This window comes from Phacochoerus africanus, chromosome 15, assembly GCF_016906955.1.
Source record: "Phacochoerus africanus isolate WHEZ1 chromosome 15, ROS_Pafr_v1, whole genome shotgun sequence".
NCBI lineage: Eukaryota > Metazoa > Chordata > Mammalia > Artiodactyla > Suidae > Phacochoerus > Phacochoerus africanus.
Genome location: NC_062558.1, coordinates 1,146,316 through 1,165,094, shown reverse-complemented (window position 1 = coordinate 1,165,094; position 18,779 = coordinate 1,146,316). Strand labels below are relative to the sequence as shown.

Below are 18,779 nucleotides of genomic sequence, written 5' to 3'. Positions count from 1 at the left end.
ACGCAGGTCCACAGCCTTCTCCCACTGGAAGAAAGCTGGGGAAGGACCTCTCCCCTGTGTCTTTCCCATACAGTCACCAATAATGCAGGTAGGGCACATGACTTTACCCGAGAGTCTCTCCACGTTCAGCAGCCCCGGGACATGACCCTCACCTTGGGAAGGTCAGGACAGGGCTCACAAGGTCAACTTGGAAGCATCAGAGCCAAGATTTAAGACTCAAACTGGCGTCTATCACATTCCAGATGCCAGGTCACCATCCCCACCCACTGAGGGAGAGGGGCTGAGCTCCCCCTCACCCTTACCTGCACCCTCTGCACTAGTTTTGCCCTCTTTGCTTTGCTGGTTTGGTGTTGGGCTACTGGCCCTCAGGTCTGGCCCTTGGAGCCCCTGCAGAGAAAGCTAGGAGGCCCCTAAAGGGAAGGGAGGCTCTTGGGCCCATCACTGATCACTTAGGAACAGCTTTGTTTTTTTGTTTTTGTTTTTTTGCTTTTTAGGGCTGTGCCTACAGCATATGGAAATTCCCAGGCTAGGGGTCAAATCAGAGCTACAGTTACTGGCCTACTCTACAGCCACAGTATCTGAGCTGCATCTTCACAGCAACACCAGATCCTCGACCCACTGAGTGAGGCCAGGGATTGAAACAGCATCCTCATGGATACTGGTGGAATTGGTTTCCACTTCACCACAACGTGAACTCCCAGGAACGGCTTAATTTTTCAACTCTGACTCTGGCTCATGGGCATCAGGAAAGTGGTCTCAGGGGCCCTGGGAGGATGCCTGCAGCCTGGAGAATCTATAACCAGGCCCGGAGATAATGCACCGGGACTCCTACATGCAGGGAAATCCTGACTGCTTCATCAGGAACTGTCCCCCTTTCCCTAGAGAGCACCCCTCAGCAGGCTTCCTGGCCAGGCCAGCCACCTTCCTGGGCCAATTACTTATCCCTCCAGGGTAGAAGGGTTTGGAGCCATCTTCTAGGGCACATAGGTCCTCAAACCTGTGGGTTAGTATAAACGTGTGTCATCAGGGGTGTAGAGAATGGTGAACACTCAGCCAACAGTTGGCACAGGGACAAACAGAAGGACTGCAGCAAAACCTAGATTAGTACCTGCCCACCTCCCCCTGGGAAAATGGCACGGGGCTTGGTTTGGAATGTTCTTATCCAAATCAGATTTGCTTAGAAGCAAAGGATCAAGTGTTCTGGGAGCCCACAAGTTTTGGCCACACTTTTAGTGGAGCTGCACCAGGGCCTGGGGCTTCAGGAACCTTGGAGATTTGGGGGGGGGGGGGGGTGGGTGTTGCTGGAATGGGTGGTGTAAGATCTGGCTCCCAGGAGGGGCGCTCTGGTCCATTAGCAGGTGGCGAGGAGACGGGGCAACTGGGCACTTAATTGGAAGCGGTGTTGGACCCAGCAGAGGCCTGGCCAGGGCAGGGGATGGCCTGGGGCAGGGAGGGGGAGGAGAGGGAGGGCAGAGGAGAGGGAGGGGGGAGGGCCGAGGGAAGGTGAGGAGGTGGGAGGTGACAGGAGCGGGAGGGGGCGGAGGGAGGGGAGGAGTGAAGGAAGGTGAAGAAAGGGGAGGGAGAAGGGGAGGGACGGAGAGGAGGAGGGCTCTCCTCCCGGCTCGGGGGAGGCGGAGGGAGGGGAGAGGGAGGGAGAGAGGAGGCGGGAAGGGGAGGCGGGCAGCGGAGGAGGGGCCTACGCGCCGCCCCGCGCCCTCCCTCACGCGCCGGCCTCCGAGCCCTCGCGCGCCGCAGCATCCCCGCGCCGCCCGGCCGCGCCGCCCCTCGGAGCCGGCCGCCTCAGCCGCCGCCACCGCCGCCGCCGCCGCCGCCATTCCTGCGCCCGCGCTCGCTGGGCCGGGCACCGCTGGGGCCGCGCGGCCAGGACACGCCGAGCCAGGTAGGAGCCAGGGGGTGGGGGTGGAGGAGGGAGGGCTCGAGCCGGGCAGGTGCGCGGGGGTGGCGAGACGGCCCCAGAGCCCGCCAGGAGCCCCGCCCGGGAGCCCTTAGACTCCTCCGCGGACCCCCGGACCCTCCCGGAGTCCCCTTCCTGGACCCCAAGACCCCTCCCCTCCTCGGCTCGCTCCCTGCCCCGGCGCGCGCAGGTGGCTCAGCGGCGCCGGGGGCTCGGGGCGCGCGGCAGACGGTGGCCGGGGCCGGGGGCGGCGTGTTCAGCCCGGCCCACGGCTCCTGTCTGCCAGGCCCCCGCCCCACTTGGGCCATTCGGGCCCGACTGGGCCCCGTGGCTTCTATTTCTGTCGCGGAGGCCGAGGCCCCGGGCACTGGACCCGGAGCCGTGCACTCAGACAGGTGGGGCAGGTCGGGACCCTGGCAGTGAGTGCTGCAGGCCTCGGCTTCCTTTAGGGTTTTGGCTGCGTGGTTCTAGAACAGCCAAGGAGAATCAGCAGCTTTAGCTCCGGCTGCACCTGTTGCAGCCGCCTGGTGAGCTTCAAGAGGCTGAATCCACTGGGGTTTTGCCAGTGCAAACATGGAAAGGAGAGTTGGGTCCTGGTGCTCGTCTTCGTTTATTTGATTTAGTATTGGGTGGCTGGGTGAGGGGGAGTCTTTGGATGGGCAGTTAGCGGAAAATGAGGCCTGTTGTCTCGAGGGCAGGGCCCTGCTTTCTGGAGCGTTTGCCATGCAAAGTTTTTCTGCTTTTGATTTAAAAAACCTTCCCTTATGTTAAGCACATCCGGGACCTAGGGACTGTGGCCAAGTGGCTGGCCCCTCTTCTGAGTCAATTCAAATCCACTTGACGCCACCACCGAGTGGAAGTTTCCTTTCCAAGGGGGGTAAAGGGACATCGGTGGCCTGTCACCTCAGATCTACCCCAGGCCTGGGGCCTGCCTTCTGGCTGCCTGGGCGCCGTTATTTGGGAGTGTTTACTGTGTCCCAGAAACAGGCTGCCTCAGCCAGCACTGGGGCCAGGATTCTGGTCGAGATAATGCCCCAATTGTCACTTGAACCGTTGGTGTCTGTGCACACAGTCTGCAAGAATAAAGAGGAATAAAGCAGGCCTGCTCTGAGTACTCCAGGCACAGGGTCCCACCAGGGACAAAACCTACAGGAATGAGAGGATGGTGAGGACACAGTGGGGCATTTCAGTGGACTAGGATTGTCCCCTCCACTCCCCCAAGAGGCCAGATCTTCAGATTGAAAAATAGGTATATTTGCAGGTAAACCAAATAAATAGAAACTAATTGCTAGCACTGAGAGGCAGCTCTGCCCAGGGCCACTCTTGCAGCGTATTATAGGACCACTAACTGGCATGGCAGTGGTACCGACTCCCTGTGATTGCTGGGAAATGCAACTTGGCAGAGACCCCTCCACTGGGGACCGGGGTCCTCTGACAGCTTTCCCCAGGGTCCTGGCAGGTGACGCATCTATCCCGACTGAGAACTGGGGTGCAAGGTCATGCCACACAGCTGTCCTGTGGGTCTGGGGGCCAGGGAGGTGATCTTAATGACATCATTCACTTGTGCTTCGTTCCCTGTGGGTTAGCCAAGGCGGATTTCATCTCAAGCATCTTCCCCACGCCAGACAGGGATGTCTAGGCCCGTGCTTGGGCGTGCACGCTAATGGCTGGCTCTGAGGGAGGGGGGAGGACCCTCCGCTGGTGCCGGCACACAGCAGAATCAATATTGCCTTGCACAGATCAATGGTTTTCTCAGCGGTCCTCTCTGCTTCTAGAGGGAGCCTGCCTCTCCCACACCGAGCAGGGCCAGGCCCTCGCCTCCCCCTCTTCCTGCTGGGTTCTGTTTCTAATGGTGGAGAAGGGATGGGTGCGGCCAGGAGGGTGGCCAGGATCTTTCTCCAGACCCGCTTGACCTGTGTGGTGAGCCTGGAGCTAGAACTCCTGGGTTGGTGGTTGGGACTTACGTTTCCCCCCCCCACACACACCAGACATCCCAGTGTGCCAGGGTTAGGTCTCTGCTGCTGTGCAAGTGCATTGGCTTCCTGATGGTTCCAGAATTAACCGCGACCCTTCCCTCGTGCTAAGGATTTGTTTGGTGATGATGTGCAGGTAGTGGAGCCCTGGGCTCCCAGTCCCCCACGCCCAGGTTCTTCTGGGACTGACGGCAGGGACCAGCCAGCCATCCAGGCATGCAGGGTGGCCATGGGGTGAAGCTGGCTGTGTAAAAAGGTACAGATGAATTTGCTGGAAGAAAAACTGCTGTCCACCCTGGCCTTGGCAGGTGTGGCTTCCCCAGCTCCACCTGTGCCACTTGGGCCCGTGGCCATGTGGGGATGTCTCAGGGTGTCACCCAAGAGCGGGCCAGTCAGGCAGGCTCCTCTGCCCTGGAGATTCAGCTCGACTCACAGCTGCTGCAGCCTGCTTGCTGTCCAGAAGTGATGTGGGGAAGTGGAGATTTATTAGGAGGAAATATCTGCTAATTGAGTCAGGTGGAAGCAGCGTGAGTGGGCCTCGCCCAGAGCTGGGGTGGCACTTTTCCGCACGCCAATTAAAGTGATCTTTGGGATAAGCAAATTGGATCATCCCAATTCCTTGAAGTGGCTCACTTTCTAGCTGCCTGACCCTTCCTGAACGCACGGATGTTTACCTGGTGGTGCCCTACCTGTGCCAGGCATTCCAGCCACCCAAGTGCTGTTCCCCATCAGCTGCCCTCGGTGCTACCCTTGTGATCCTCCAGTGGGGCACAGTCCCTGGTTTGGTGTAAAAGTTTCAGGTGCTGTCCGTGACAGTGGAGACTATGCCCCCTCCCCCCGGTTGCTTGTACATAGCATCCCAGGATTGAAGGCTTTGGACAAAATATGGTCAACCAGCAGTTGAGCCAAGAATTTCTCCTTTCAAAAATTATGGTATTTATGAGACAGTTGGACATTTGTTGAGTGAATGATTATTTTGAGGAGCAATTATATTTCTTAATAACAGTGTTATGATTATGTGTGAAAGCAGTCTAGCTTTTAGGGGTAGATGCTGGAGTATTTGCAGAGGAAATGATACAGCGTTTGAGATTTGTTTCCTATTAGCCCTGGTGGGAGGTGGCTGGGGATACAGAGGGGGCAGGATTGTCCCTGGATGGATGGTTGTTGGCTCTGGGTGAGGGTACCTGAGGGTTTGTTATTCTCTTCTGTCCACTTGTAATTCTGAAATTCTTTATCATAAAAAGTTAATAATTTAAGAATCCCATTTCCCCCCAAAAACATGCCCACAGGATCCTTCACTTCATGAAATGGCTGAGGTGTACCTTAAAAGAAGCGCTGGCAAGTTAAATGAAAACACTGTTCCTTAGTGTGGACTGTATAGAGTGATTCCATTTATGCAGGTGTAGGTGGCAAAGTGTAGAAGCATCTGGAAGGACCCACACACGGCTGATTGAACCGATGACGTTGGAGTGCCTGCTGTGGATGAGTGAGGCAGGCACTGCTCCAGGCTCTAGGGATACAGCGCTGAGCAGGAGTGACTGTGCAGCTAGCAACAGGGTGGGAGGGAAAGATTTGTGTGTGTGTGTGTGTGTGTGTGTGTGTGTGTGTGAGAGAGAGAGTGCGTGTGTTTGTGTGTTGAGGGAGGGTCAAGAAGGGGGAGGGGAGAGAGGAGAAAGAGGAACCCATACTCTTAGCCCCACGTACTTTTGTGTGGTTGCTTTCTTTTACAGTGAAATTATTTTTGTAATGATAGAATTCATTTAATTTAATATAATTTTGCTTTTTAGGGCCATCCATACTTGTGGCATATGGAGGCTCCAGGCTAGGGACTGCATCGGAGCTATAGCTGCTAGCCCACCCCACAGCTCACAACAATGCCAGCTCCTTAACCCACTGAACAAGGCCAGGGATCAAACCCGCATCCTCGTGGATGCTAGTTGGATTCGTTTTCACTGTGCCACAACAGGAACTCCTGTGATGATAGAATTAATTTTAAAGAAGGTGTCTCCACTAAGGAATAGAATATCCTATTTTAGATATTAAATTTATAACTAAATATAAATGTATTTTAAATGGATGTCATTTGTAGGAATTCATGTTCCTACATGACTTAAGAATGGATGATGTGGCTTAACTGAATCAACAGTCACTGATGCTGTGAGTATGTGCTCTGTGGGCCATGAAAAAGAGACATCAGTGCCCTGACCTCGGCAGTAGGGGGGCCAAGACCCAAACCCTGAAAATTAAACAGAAACATCATCCCTTAAGGGGGCAGTAAGCCAAGGCACCAGTCTGGGCTGGGGCCTTGGGATGGAGAAAGCCCTCCGCTCAGACCCTTGTTTAAGTGGAGAAGCACATTCCCTTCCGTGGGGCTTGGCCCACAAACAAAAGTGAAGACGGTCCAGGGCCTTGGTGGGTGGATTTCCCCTGCCGCTTGAATGGCCTGCTGCTGTGGGGCTGTTCCTCCCATTTTTAGTAGTTGCTGTTTTTTTCATTGAGTGGAGGATATAGTAAGTAACTTTAATCGAAACCAACACAAAAGCATAAAAAACGCTCAGTCCATAAAATCAAAAAGTATAAGTTGCCTGGAAGGCTAGGGTTGTTTTTTCTTTTCCTGTCTTCCTGTCCTATTGCAAGAAATTTGAGTCGCTTAAGCACCAGAATACAATCCGCTTTGATCTAGCATTTGGGTGTTGTTTGGTCCTGACATGTGTTTTGATGTTGTTTGCAAAGACCCAGTGTTCCCGGGGGGCCTGCCCTGAATGAGGGCCTCAGCTGGACCCTACTTTGTTCTCATCATGTGTTTGGGAGTTTTGTTTGCTGTTTACTCGTGTTTCCTGTGGCTGTGGAAGGGCACAGCTGGGCCAGCGGCAAGGTGGACCTGCTCTGGGCCAGGAGTCTGCTCTGAGCCTGGCTGGGAGCCGCCTGCCATCAGAAAGGGCGTAAGCGCAGGGCCAGTTTTCCATTCAGAGATGAGCTGCATTGTCCAGGCATTTGGGTAACAGAGGAGGTCTGGGTCCTTTGTAGGTGAGGTCCCAGCATCCGTGTTTCCTGAGGTAAAGGAATTAGATGCCTTCAAGGCCTCTTCCAACTTGCGGATTTGTCAACTTCATGGACACGCACCGCTTCCCCGCGCAGGTGCTTATTGAACTTCAATTACAGCAAAAAACCGAGACACAGAAGGCCCTGCCAACTTGGTGCTTACCATCAAGTAGAGGGTGATGGAGGTCTAAGGAGAGGAAATACATCAGAATATGTCCCGGGGAGATTCCGTGGTGGTTCAGGAGTAATGAACTGGACGAGTATCTGTGAGGATGTGGGATCAGCCCCTGGCTTCACTCAGTGCATTAAGGATCCAGCGTTGCTGCAAGCTTCAGTGTAGGTAGCAGATGCGGCTTGGATCTGGCCTTGCTGTGGCTATGGCTGTGGCCGTGGCCAGCAGCTGAGGCTCTGACTCGACCTTTAGCCTGGAAACTTCCGTATGCTCCAGGCGCAGCCCTAAAAAAAAGGAAAAAAAAAAAAAAGAATACGTCCCATATCGGGGCCCTAGTGCTCTGGAGAAAGCGTGGGTGCTCGGGAGCTCACAGGGTGCTCCCAGGTGCTCAAGTGAGTCAACAATTGGGGGGGTGTTTGAGATTTGAAATCAGGTGGCTGGTGGATGAAGTGAGGAATGATGGGGAGGCAGGGGCCGGGGGACATCCGGGCACACTTCAGCAGAGGTCAGAGGGCGGGTGTGGCCAGAGCAGAGGGGCGGCCCCCTGCCGGTTTTGGATGCTGGGTGTGTGGTGGGGGTGGAGCCAGGTGCATGGCTGGAGCAGTAGAGGAGTCCAAGGGGACCCCGAGATTCTTGGCTTAGGCCATCTGAGGGATGGAGTGGGCATCCACCTGAGGTGGGCTGTCTATGGGCAGAGCAGTTGTGGGCAATTCGGGAGGCTGGCGAGCTCTCCAGAGAGTACCAATGAGCTTCGTTGCTGTGCAGGTGCAGGTGGTGAGGGGCTCATCAGGCAAGTGAGGCTGGAGTTTGGGGTGTGGCCTGGGCCCAGGCAGTCCATCTGGCTCCTTCTGGCACCCAGGTGATACTTTTAAAGCTGTGCATCAGCAGGAGGTGGCAGGGGAGTGGAACAGATGGAGGAGAGAGGTCCAAGGCAAAGGAACCAAGGAGTGCCATCGGGCAGGAGGAAGCTGGGGTGTCTGGGGCATCCCGGGTCACGGGCAGAACAGGCAGGAGGAGGAAGGGCTGCCCGGCTGAGGGCTCCAGTGATGTAAGAACTGAGAATTGACCTTGGAGAATGGACCTCAGCAGCATGGAGGGTGTCAGTGTCCTGATGAGAAGTATGGGGTAGTGGGGGGCCAAGAGACCACAAGAGTCGGCAACTTTTTTTTGCTGTGAAGGGAAGCTGAGAAATAGGGGAGCTGATGGGGTTACGCTGCAGGTTTCTGTGCTGAAGGGAAGGACAGAGGAGGGTGAAGAGTGAGGAAGGACCAGGGGTGGGAGCCCTTGCTCATGTCCTCCATGGATCAAGAGCAGCAGGGGGGGAGTTCCCGTCGTGGCGCAGTGGTTAACGAATCCGACTAGGAACCATGAAGTTGCGGGTTCGGTCCCTGCCCTTGCTCAGTGGGTTAAGGATCCGGCGTTGCCGTGAGCTGTGGTGTAGGTTGCAGACGCGGCTCGGATCCTGCGTTGCTGTGGCTCTGGCGTAGGCTGGCGGCCACAGCTCCGATTAGACCCCTAGCCTGGGAACCTCCATATGCCGCGGGAGCGGCCCAAGAAATAGCAGAAAGACAAAAAAAAATAAATAAATAAATAAATAAAATAAAAGAGCAGCAGGGGCAGATGGGCAGAGGCTGGTTTTCAGTGGCCTGTAGCGTACGTGCCCCTCTGCTTGGCCCTGGGCTTTGCAGGCAGGAGAGGAGCTGGGTGGGGGAGAGTGGTTATAGGAGCTTGCCACGACAGCAGAGCCCCTGAGCATGGTGATAGGGGCCCAGGGTCCATGGAATGCTCATGGGTGGTTTGCTCAGGAGGCCTAGGGAGCTGAGTTTGCACGGATCCTGGGCGGGCAGGGGATGCCCTCGTGGCTGGGGACAGCTGTGTGGGGCACGGGAAGGGCGAAGGGGCCCAGGTCCCCATGCCTGGTGGGTCTGGCCAGAACTGAACATAGGCTGAAAATAGGGCCATGTCCTCGCAGCTGTAATGTGAGCATCTCCGTCCTCACGCTCGCCTGGCACTTCCTCCACACAGGCCCATGTGTTGTCTGTAGCACCGTCTTGACTCCCCATCCACTGGACGCCATGTGAATGAGAGAGCGAGCCCGTCCCTATGCCAACAGCGTCACAGCCCCAAATTTAGCACAGGCGCAGGTTTTCACCTCCACCTTAAGCGCCCTGAGTCAGAAGCTCTGGGTTTTAAAAGGCTGCCCAAGGCTAGGCTAAGCACGGCCTGCCCTAGGTGTCGGGGGGTGCGCTTTGGGGGGCAGTCAGGAGGGCAGAGGCAGGGCTGTGGGTCTCACCCTGGATGCACAGTAGACTGCAGGGTGTCTGTAGAAACAATGTTTCCTTAACCAATGTATTGAGGTATAATTTACATACAATAAAAGGTACTGTTTTAAGCCCTCTGTTCAGTGAGTTTTGACAAGTGTAGACAGTTCTGCAGCTGCCACCATAATCATGATGGAGGCCAGGGGTGGGTGCCCTCTGGCCTGCAGGTCAGGCATGGCACACCCCTTCACACACCCAGCATCCCTGGCCGCCGTGGGGCTGTTTGAACAGAGTTGAGCATTTGCAGCTGAGGTTGTTTAGCCTGTGAGCCCTCCCCCAGTTCCCTGTTGGCCTCCACCCAGACAATCACTGACCTGCCTAGATTCGATTATTCTAAGATGAGGTTTGTTTCTTCAAGAGTTTCAGAATGGAAGCATGTATTGTAGACTGTCTAGCATCTTTCCCTTGACAGGTTTTTGAGATGCTTCTTTTTTGGGAGGGCCAAATTTGAGGCATTTGGAAGTTCCCAGACTAGGCGTTGAATCAGAGCTCCAGCTGCCAGCCTACACCACAGCCATGGGGTCTGAGCCGAGTCTGCGACTTATACCACAGCTCACGGCAACGCCAGATCCTGATCCTTAACCCACTGAGCAAGGCCAGGGATCAAACCTGTGTCCTCATGGATACTAGTTGGGTTCTTAACCCACTGAGCCACAACGGGAACTCCACGTTTTTGAGATTCTTAGGTATATGTATCAGTACTTCATGTCTTAGCTGCTGAATCCTCGTTCATCGTGTGGGTGTACCATGCTTTATTGATTCATTCACCTGTCAGCGGCTGTTTGGATTGCTTCCTATTCAGGTTATTGTGAATAAAAGGGCTGTGAGCTACAACTCAACACAAAAGGAAAAACAACCAGTTAAAACAAGAGCCAACATATCTCCAGGGAAGACAGATGACAAATAAGCACATAAAAAGATGCTTAGCGTCATCAGTCACTAGGGAAGTGCGAATCAAAACCGCAGTGAGATAGCACTTCCCCCTCCAAATGGCTTTTATCAAAAAAAAAAAAAAAAAAAAAAAGGAGTTCCCGTCGTGGCGCAGTGGTTAACGAATCTGACTGGGAACCATGAGGTTGCGGGTTTGGTCCCTGCCCTTGCTCAGTGGGTTAAGGACCCGGCGTTGCCGTGAGCTGTGGTGTAGGTTGCAGAGGCGGCTCGGATCCCGCATTGCTGTGGCTCTGGCATAGGCCGGGGGCTACAGCTCCAATTCGACCCCTGGCCTGGGAACCTCCATATGCCGCGGAAGCAGCCCAAAGAAATAGCAAAAAGACAAAATAAATAAATATCCTGTGAACAGTAAAGCGGCCCAAAGAAATAGCAAAAAAAAAAAAGGAAATAATAAGTGTTGGTGAGCATATGGAAAAATTGTAAATTTCATAAAAGTGCTTGGAAAATGTAAAATGGTGCAGCAACTTGGGAAAACGATTTCGAGATTCCTCCAGAAGTTAAACATAGAACTATCCTGTAACCCAGCCGTTCTACTCCTGGGTAAATGACCAAAAGAGTTGAAAACAGATATTTAAACAAAAACTTGAACACAGCTGTTCATAGCGGCGCTGTTCACAATTTGGGAAACAACACGAGTGCCTGTCAGTGGATGCATGAGTAAATGAATGTGGTCCGTTCAGACAATGGAATATTACTTAAAAGAAGGCAGTACTGTGAGTTCCCTTCATGGCTCAGTGGTTAACGAACCTGATTAGGATCCCTGAGGATGTGGGTTCGCTCAGTGGTTAAGGATCCAGCTTTGCTGTGATCTGTGGTGTCGGTCACAGATGAGGCTTGGATCTGGTGGTGCTGTGGCTGTGGTGTGGGCCAGCAACTGTAGCTCCGATTCGACCCCTAGCCCGGGAACTTCCGTGTGTCCCAGGTGTGGCCCCTGAAAAGCCAAGGGGGAAAAAAAAAAGGCAGTCCTGACGTTACAACACGGTTGACCCTTGAAAACATTATGCTAAGAGAAAATGGACATCAAAGTGCACATATTGTATGATTCCATTTATAGGAAATGTCCAGAACAGGCAAATCTGCAGAGACAGAGAGCCAGGTGAGTTGTGGCCAGGGCTTGAGGGAAGGGAGAATGGAAATGCCAGCTTAATATATGTAGGATTTCCTTTGGAGGTTATGAAAATATCCTGGAACTAGAGGGTGGTCTTGGTTGCATAGCATTCTGAACACATTCATTGTCCCTGAATTGTACCTTTTAAAATGGTTAACACGGTAAATTTTGTTATGTGTGTTTTACCACCTGTAAGAAAAGGATACGAAATGCTATACTTACTTGTAGGCAAGTCTGTGTGCGGACCTGTGTTTTCATTTCTCTCGGGCAGCTGCTTAACCGGCGGAGTGGTGGGTTTGCCTGGTGGGTGTGTCTGTGTGAGAAGCTGGCGAACTGTTTTCCGAAGCGGCTGTGTCATTTTACATCGGTGCCGCTGATGTGGGCGCACGGTTATTTCACACCCTTGCCAGCACTTGCCGTCGTCAGTCTTTTTAATTTTAGCTGTTCTAGTGGGTGTCTTCATGCTGGATTATAGATGTTCTAGTTGAGTATCTTTTCCTGTACTTATTAGCTATTTGTATATATTCTTTTAACTTTTTGTTCAAAGCTGCCAGCTTTTTAATTGGGCTCTTTGTCGTCTTGAGTTCTGAGAGTTCTTTACGTCTTCTGGATTCAAGTTCTTTGTGAGATATTACAAGTATTTTCTTCCGGTCTGAGGCTTATTAATATATCTCTCGAAGGGCACATACTTTTAGTGTTAAGTCCAGTTATAGCGATTGTTTTTAGTAGCAGTCAGTGCTTTTTTTTTTGGTCCTATTTAGGCAATCTTTGCCTAGCCCATCGTCATAAAGATTTTCTCCTGTTTTTTCTTCTGAAGACATTATGGTTTTAGCATTTGTGTTTAGATCTCTTATCCAGTTTGAGTTGCCTTTCCACTGGAAGGAGCCAACTATTTAATGTGGATACCCAGTTGTTTCAGCAACATTTGTTAAAGAAACTGTCCTTTCTCCATTGAACTATTGGCATCATGTTTGCAAAGTAATTGCAAATATCTGTGTGGCTTTGTTGCAGGACTCAGTTCTGGTCTGTTATGGCCTATTCACCACTGGCCCTAAAACCACACTGCCTTCATGTCTGTTGCTTTATAGTGATTCTTGAAGCCAGGTGGGGAGCCTTCCAAGTGTACTTTGCTTTCAAAATTAGGTTGTCTAGTTTAGATCCTTTGCGTTTCCAGGTAGATTGAAAATCAGTTTGCCAGTTTCTGCGAAAAAGCCCGCTTGAATCTTGACGGGGACTGCATTAACTCCTTAGACCAGCTTGGGGAATATTGACATTTCAACAGCAGTGAGCCTCTCGGCTAGTGATCTGTCTCCCGGTTTGTACTCACCTTCCTTCATGTCTCTTAGCAGTGATTTGTAGCAGTCAGTGTAAGTCTTATATGAGTTTTATCAAATTTATTTATAGGTATTTTGTGGTTTTGGATGTTATAAATTAATTTTTAATTTTTTTATTTTCCAGTTGTTTACCGCTACATTGTATAGAAACAACTGATTTCTTTATGTTGTTGAATTATCCTGTGGCCGTTCTAAATTATTTGTTCGAGTAGCTTTTTTGTAGTCCTTTAAGATTTTTGCTCAAAGATAATCCTGACCATTATAAATAGGGGCCATTTTACCTCTGTCTTTCTTCTTTTTTTTTTTTCAAGGGCCGCACCCGCAGCATATGGAGGTTCCCAGGCTAGGGGTCTAATCGGAGCTGTAGCCATCGGCTTATGCCACAGACATAGCAACACTGGATCTAAGCTGCGTCTGCGACCCACACCACAGCTCACGGCAATGCTGGATCCTTAACCCACGGAGCAAGGCCAGGGATCGAACCTGTGTCCTTATGGTGTGCTAGTTGGGTTTGTTAACCACTGAGCCATGAAGGGAGCTACTCCCTACCTCTGTCTTTCTAGTTAAAATGCTTTTTCTTTCTTTTTCTTTTATTATACTGTCTATTCTGTGTCGTGTTTAACAGAAGTGGTGCCAGTGGACATTCTTACCTGTTTGCAGTTTTAGGAAGAAGAACTTAATGTCTTTCATTAAATATGATGCTTGGTGAAGATCAAAGATGCCTTTTTGTTGAGGTTGAGGAAGTTTTCTAGTTTGCATTTATCCTGAGTGGATATTGAACTGTGTCATGTTTTTTCTGTATCTGTTGAGAAAAATCATATGATTTCCCCCCCTTTCTGGATATAGATGGTGAATTTTTGAATTGGTTAATTGGTTAACTTTTGAATATTAAACAACCTTGCATTCTGGGCACAAACCCCAGTCAGCCATGATGTATTATCCTTTTTATGTATTGCTGGATTCATTTTGCTACAATTTTGTTAAGGATATTTATAATGAGATTCATGAGGAATATTCTTTTGCTGTAATATCTCTATCTGGTTTCTGTATCAGGGCAATGTTGGCCCCACTCAGTGATTCGGGAAGTGTTCCTTCTTCATTTATTATTTTAAGAGTTTATTATTTTAACTCTTATTTTAAGAGTTTGTCTAGAATTGTCATTGTTTCTTTCTTAAACATTTGATAGAATTTGTTAGTGAAGCTATCCTGAATTTTCCTTATGGGAGGCTTTTAGTTATGAAGTCAGTTTTTTGACATAGTGCTACTAAGACTGCTTCTTCTTGAGTCAGTCAGTCCTGGTGATTTGTGTGTTTCAAGGAATCTACCCATTTCACCAAAGTTGTCAAAGTTGTTGGCATAAAGTTGTTTATAATCTTCCTTTGTTATCCCTTTGATATCCCTGGATTTGCACACTGTTCCGTCTTTCATTTATGAGCCTGGCGTTCATTAAAAAAATGAAGCAGAACAACCCCACACCCGCCCAGTTACATCAGAATCTCTTAAGATGGGAGGGAGGGCGTGGATCTGTGGTTTTAACAGTTGCTCAGGTAGTTCTTGTGCAGCCAGAGTTGAGAATGTTTGCTGTAGAGGAAGGAGGGATTAATCTTTTCTTACTGGTCGTCCGGGAGGTTCTTCCAGAAAGGGGAGAAGGTGCATGTGAGGGAGCAGAGGAGGATGTGGGGTCTGGATTCTGAACACAGGGTCTGTCTGGAGAACACCAGGCCAGAGGCCTGGGTGGGGACTTTGGGTTTGGTGGGGGCCCTTATTGGGCCTGCAGGTGTGAAGGACATTTAGTCCATGCTGGATCTTGCAGTGAGCGAGAAACCAGAAGGAGAGCTCCTGGCGAGGCAACCAGGCCTGGTGTGCCTGACCCCATGGCTTAGACTTCCTTCTCTGCAGGGTTGTTGTTTGTTTGTTTTAATATTTTTATGGACTTTAGTGCATTTTTTTCTGATGTATGTGCTCATTTTTATGCTGATTGTTAAAGCAGTCTTTTGGCCACAACTGGCATAAGGAAGTTCCGGAGCCAGGCAGTGCCATGCCACAGCGGTGACAATGCTGGATCCTTAGCCCACTAGGCCATCAGGGAACTCCTGTTTGCTTTTAAGTGAGCTTTACTGAGATATGATATGTGTTCAGCAGAATTCACCCATGTTAATGTCCTATTCTGTGAGTTTGGGAACATAGTCATGCAGCCCCCACCAAATCAAGATCTGGAAAATTTCCGTAACTCCACAGATTTTCTTGTGTCCCTCTGTAGTTGTCCTTCCCAACCCCACCCACCCCCAGCACCCCTGGATATATTTTCTATCCTCATAGACTTCTAGAATGTTATATAAGTAGAATCATGCAGTGTGCAGCCTTGTAGTCCTGCTTTTTTTTTTTTTTGTCTTTTTAGGGCTGCACCCTCAGCATATGGAAATTCCCAGGCTAGGGGTTGAATTGGAGATTCAATTGAATTGGGCAGTGCTGGACCCAAGCTGTATCTGCAGCCAATACCACAGCTCACGGCTACACCGGATCCTTAACCCACTGAGGGAGGCCAGGGATCGAACCTGCGACCTCATGGATGCTAGTCGGGTTTACTTGTGCTGAGCCACGACGGGAACTCCTAGTCCAGCTTCTTTCATTCTGCTACATGTGCAGGTGTTTGAGCAGCCACTGATGTGGTCAGATCCATGGTTAGGGGTGACTCTGGCACATCTGATTTATGAGTTGGAAAAGCAGGGATGGAGATAGGGAGGCTGTTAGGAGAAAAAGTGACATAGCTTTGCAGCAACCTGGATGGAACTAGAGACTCTCATACTGAGTGAAGTAAGTCAGAAAGAGAAAGACAAATACCATATGACATCACTTGTATCTGGAATCTAATATATGGCACAGATGAACCTTTCCACAGAAAAGAAAATCATGAACTTGGAGAATAGACTTGTGGTTGCCAAGGGGGAGGGGGAGGGAGTGGGATGGATGGGGTGCTTGGGGTTAATAGGTGCAGACTATTGCCTTTGGAATGGATTAGCAAAGAGATCCTGCAGTGTAGCACTGGGAACTATGTCTGATCACTTGTGATGGAGCAGGATCATGTGAGACAAAAGAATGTATACATGTATGTGTAACTGGATCACCATGCTATACAGTAGAAAATTGAGATAACACTGTGAACCAGCTATAATGGAAAAAATAAAAATCATTATACTAAAAAAAGTGACATAGCAATACTTGTGGTAACCTCATTGCAAAGGACTGGCCAGAGACCTTCCCTGTCTGTTTCATGGAATCCTGCCCACAGCCCTATCAGACTGTACTAGTTCTCTCTCTTACAGGTGAGGATATTGATAGCAGAGAGAACAAGAAATTTATTCACAGAGTCTCCTAGCCAAGAAGTGTTGGGGCGAAGATGTGAGCCTGGGAGCCGTGACTTGAAGCCTGCAGGAAGGTGCCCTTACCATCCACAGCCTTTAACGCACACACCGAGGGGTGGCCGTTGGTCGAGGTGTATTAAAATTTTTTAAGTGGGAGTTCCCATGGTGGTTCGGTGATAACAAACCCAACTTATATCCATGAGGATGCAGGTTTGATCCCTGGCCTCAGTGGGTTAAGGATCCGGCATTGCCGTGAGCTGTGGTGTAGGCTGCAGATGCGGCTCAGATCTGGTGTGGCTGTGGCTGTGGCATAGGCTGGCAGCTGCAGCTCCAGTTCGACCCCTAGCCTGGGAACTTCCATATGTCATGGGTGTGGCCCTAAAAAGACCAAAAAAATATATTTTTTAAAACGTGTATTCCTCAGCCATTGCAATTCAGCATCTAGAAATTTACCCTAAGGAATCGTGGATGTAAAGAGGCATTTATTAGAAAGGGTGCATGGTGTTGATAAACGGAAAACCCAGTGGCTGCATCCCACTGACAGATGGTCAGAGATGAGGAGATAGTTAGGCTAGCTAATCTTTAAAAATAATAGTGTAAAATATGTCTAATTTGATGGCTAAGAGCCAGTCAGAAAAGCTGTACCTATACTTTGCCTGGAAAGGACTAGACAGTGTCCAGAATGGTGGTCACGTGGTTAGCGGATGACCTGGCTTCTCTTTTCTTGCTGATGCTTGTCTACAGGTCTCCAATTGCCGCAATGCTCATTATGGAAATCATAAAGAAAAAGTACAAAGAAAAATGGAAAAACAGTTTTAGATCATCTCTCTCTCTCTCTCTCTCTCACACACACACACAGTCTCTCTGTATGCCTTGAGAGTCTGACACACTTTCTTAGACTTGTTATACATGCCTTGTTTAAAAAGCAGGTGGGGGAGTTCCCGTCGTGGCACAGTGGTTAACGAATCCGACTAGGAACCATGAGGTTGCTGGTTCGGTCCCTGCACTTGCTCAGTGGGTTACCGATCCGGCGTTGCCGTGAGCTATGGTGTAGGTTGCAGACGCGGCTCGGATCCCACGTTGCTGTGGCTCTGGCGTAGACCGGTGGTTACAGCTCCGATTCGACCCCTAGCCTGGGAACCTCCATATGCCGCGGGAGCGGCCCAAGAAATAGCAAAAAGACAAAAAATAAAAAAAATAAATAAATAAAAAGCAGGTGGGAGTTCTGTTTGTTGTACATGTATTTATTTATTTATTTTTTGTCTTTTTTAGGGCCACACCCATGGCATATGGAGGTTCGCAGGCTATGGGTCAAATCGGAGCTACAGCTGCCGGCCTACACCACAGTCACAGCATCGCTGGGTCTGAGCCTTGTCTGTGACCTATATCACAGCTCATGGCAATGCCGGATCCTTAACCCACTGAGTGAGGCCAGGGGTCAAACCCCCAACCTCATGGTTCACAGTCGGATACATTTCCGCTGCACCACGATGGGAACTCCTGTTGTGCTTTTAAATGGAAAACATACTGTGGGAAACAGACCAGCCATGCTGGCCTCTCCTAGATGGGGTGAGAGAAGCTGCTTGAGTTCAGGCGGCCTGGCCACCATGAGCCCCACACTAGGGGTGGGCCCACACTTCTCCTGTGTGCCCGCTCCAGCGAGAGCCTGTTATGACGGATGGCTGGGGGTTGGCCAGGAGGCCTTGTATGTGGTGTGCATGGCCTCAGCAAGGCCTGACCTGATTGTGAGTGGGGTCAGCAGCGCTGGTTCCAGGGAGGGCTGTGGATTTATGAAATGAGGTGACAAGCGAAATATCCCTTCTTGGCAGTCTTTGAACTGGGGTGCACACAGAATTCAGTGTCAAATTTAAAACCAAGCGTCAGAGAGGTCTCAGTGCTTGTCTGATGTTGCTGAAAACATTTTATTAGAATATTAAAAGTTCATGGCAGTCAAGGAGCCTGCCTGCTTTCAGACTCCAAGGGTGACTCACAGTAAGACGTGCATTTTATACTCTGAGGCTGCAAACGTGTATATGTGTGTGTGCGTACACACACGTGCACACACGGACACACACTAAAATCTTAAAGCACTCATCCCCTAACTACATATAATGCATTTTATGAAAAACTGTCTTTGCACCCAACCCAAGGGTGGAAAAAACCCTTTTTGTCATCTGGCCTTATGTTGTAATTTCTTGGACATTTTAAAATTTTGGCATTAAATATGTGCAGGAGTGGAGTTCCCGTTGTGGCTCAGTGGTTAACAAATCTGACTAGGAACCATGAGGTTGCGGGTTTGATCCCTGGCCTCGCTCAGTGAGTTAAAGGACCCGGTGTTCCTGTGAGCTGTGGTGTAGGTCGAAGACTTGGCTCCGATCCCGAGTTGCTGTGGCTCTGGCGTAGGCCGGCGACTGTGGCTCCGATTAGACCTCTAGTTTGGGAATCTCCATATGCCGTGGGTGTAGCCCTAGAAAAGACAAAAAAAAAAAATGTGCAAGAGTTCGTGTTGTGGCTCAGCAGTTTAGGAGCCCAGCTAGTATCCTTGAGGATGTGGGTTTGTTCCCTGGCCTTGCCCAGGGGGACAAGGATCCGGTGTTGCTG

At 50.4% G+C, this 18,779-nt stretch overlaps 1 protein-coding gene across 3 annotated transcripts in view; it reads left to right on the top strand.

The window, feature by feature from the left end:
- The first annotated feature begins 1,770 nt into the window (after window positions 1-1,770).
- The window catches only part of SEMA4D (semaphorin 4D), a 122,187-nt gene continuing 105,178 nt past the window's right edge, over window positions 1,771-18,779 (top strand). For 2 of the 3 annotated variants that reach the window (XM_047761734.1, XM_047761735.1), the window contains exon 1: window positions 1,771-1,900. The gene's annotated coding sequence lies outside the window, so the exon portion shown is untranslated. The remainder of the gene's footprint in view (window positions 1,901-18,779) is intronic. The other variant, XM_047761727.1, reaches the window with a different exon arrangement.